This window comes from Microtus ochrogaster, linkage group LG8 (genome assembly GCF_000317375.1).
Source record: "Microtus ochrogaster isolate Prairie Vole_2 linkage group LG8, MicOch1.0, whole genome shotgun sequence".
In the NCBI taxonomy this organism is placed as follows: domain Eukaryota; kingdom Metazoa; phylum Chordata; class Mammalia; order Rodentia; family Cricetidae; genus Microtus; species Microtus ochrogaster.
The window spans coordinates 19,585,566-19,587,975 of NC_022033.1; the positions used below are offsets into that span (position 1 = coordinate 19,585,566).

Genomic DNA, 2,410 nt, shown 5'->3' on the forward strand with positions numbered 1-2,410 from the left:
AAAAAAAAAAAAAAAAAAAAAAAAAAGATTTGCTCATTTTAAAAGTCTATGGGGGCTTGGTGGTGGGTGGAGTCAGCAGCCTCCTCTAGGGGTCACGCTCAGCATGAGGCACGGGGCCAACAGAGGCCCAAAGCAGCAGGACCCACTGACCGTGGATGGAAATCTCTGAACCTCGGGGGCCAAAATGAACATTTTTCTCCTTTTAACCTGACTGTCTAAGATATTTTGTCATGGTAATGGAATATCAACACAGGAACTATCTGGACTCTGTGGACATGTGACAAGCCTTACACATGTGTCCTGGCTAACACCTGGGAGCAGGTGCTGGCTGGGGGTCACAGTGATTTGAGTCTGAAACGGTACCAAGGAAGTTCCATTGGCTCAGTCTCCCCAAGGGCCCGAGACATCACCTTGGTAACTGACTACGATTTGTCAGATCACTGAAAGTGACTTCTTTCCCCATGAATAGCCTCCTACCACCCGGGATGCGAGGCCACACCTAAGCACAAGGCCGGCATCACAGAATGGGAACGACCTTGTGCGCAGGCACTCATCTAAGCACTGTCAACCCACTCTGTGTGGGCAGAGCCGGCCAGGGGAACAAATCATAATCAGAAGGTTGCAGGGAGGTCCATGAGCACCTTCGTGGGAAGTGGCACAGAGTCAAGAAAAGCAGAAGGCTCCTTTCTCCAGTGAGCCTGCACCTAGCAACAGGATGGACATCATCAGAGGTGCTGGTCACAGCGTCCTCTCCTCTGGAAAACACGCAGATGGTACTGCTCATGCGTAGCCTGCTGGCTTCCTTTCCCTGGGTGTCTGTTCCTGACAAGGTTCTCTACAACACCTCCATCCACAGGAAAGCATGTGGGTGCTTTATTCTGTTCAAGGTGACTCTGCTGAATGCTTAGCTCCAAGGGCTGGCACAGCTCACCGCTCACTCACCAAAAATGAGGCAGGGCCAGTTTGGTAACAGCCACAGAGTCCTTCTGTCCTGATGCTGTCAGCGTGTCCAGAGGGAACACGCCTGAGCTTTGGCAGGGAAGGAAGGGTCTTTCCAAAGTAGAATCTCTTTCTGTCTTCTCCATACACCAGCTGCCAGTTGCAGGCCATACACTGCCACTGCCCCAGACTGAGCAGCTCCAGTCACCTGGCCTTCCCCACCAGCACTGACTGTGTGTCACACGAAGCCCTCTTAAGGTGCATCTGTCTCTGATGCAGCAATGAGAAAAGTAACTCATACAATATGCCGCTGTAGGCTGCTCGGCATCCACGTCCCTTCCTTGCTTCCAGACACAGCATCTCATTTACTTGGCTTAGACATACCAGAGCCCTGATGTTAATCCAGCACAGGAAAAATGGAAGCCAGGGTTAGGCATATGGCTTAGACAGGGACAATCACAGCATTGCCTAACCACATTGCCATGATGAAATACTTTAGAAAATCAGGTTGAAGGGGCCCCTGGTTTCGGAGATTTCTATCCATGGTCAGATGGCCCTGTTGCTTAGGGCCTATGTTGGCCTAGTGCCTCATGCAGGCAGTAACCCTAGAGGAAGCTGCTGACTCCACCCACCACCGAGACCCTTATAGGCCACTTGATTGGCCCAAAGACCACCCTAGCCAATGAGATTCGATTGTGGGATTTGCTGAGCCCAAGACAGTATGATAGCTGACTGGACAGGATCTGGGCTCATCTTCACTGACAGGGTTTGGTAATCCCATCTCCACGTGGCCCAAAATTGTGATCTTCATGCGTTTTTTGGTGACGTGAGCCCATTCTGCCTCTGTTGATTTGAGCTTTTGTCACTGGTGACACGGAAGTCTTAATTTATCATTCAATTTGAAATTATCTGAGCAGGTGGATAATGGGCTCAGAACTCAACAAGATAAATTTAGAGTCTTGACTTCAGTGTCAGAAATCGGGTGCACCCAGGAAGGTCTCTGGGTGCTGGTGTCACAGTGCTTAGCATATGAAAGCAGTCGGTCCATGCTTGCTTCCTGCATGAAGAGGATCACTCACAGCTGGTTCTTAGAAAATCAGGATGGGAGGATGCTGAACTAATGGGAAACCAACTTGGAGGCGAATTCCGCTATAATTTAGAAGTCAACAGTAGCTATGAAAGAAGTAAGGAGTGGAGATGGAAGGGAAAGGAGGAAGGGGAGAGACAAAGGAGGGAGGGAGGGAGGGAGGGAGGGACTTACATAGGTCAGTCCTGGTGGCTCAGTCTATATAGTCTCAGCTATTAGAGAGACAGAGGAAGGAGGACTGCAAGCTCAAGGCCAGCCTGGGCATCAGTGAGGTCAAAGCCAGATTAGGCAATTAAGTGAGACCCAATCTCAAAATTAATAAGTAAAGAGACAAAAAGTGCTTGTCTCATTTATATGAGCCATGCACACGCGTCTCTCTCTCTC

At 49.8% G+C, this 2,410-nt stretch overlaps 1 protein-coding gene across 3 annotated transcripts in view; it reads right to left on the reverse strand.

Moving 5' to 3' along the window:
- Positions 1 to 2,410, reverse strand: part of Ppp1r16b (protein phosphatase 1 regulatory subunit 16B) — an 88,892-nt gene that overhangs the window by 48,073 nt on the left and 38,409 nt on the right. The gene's annotated exons all lie outside the window — the stretch shown is intronic.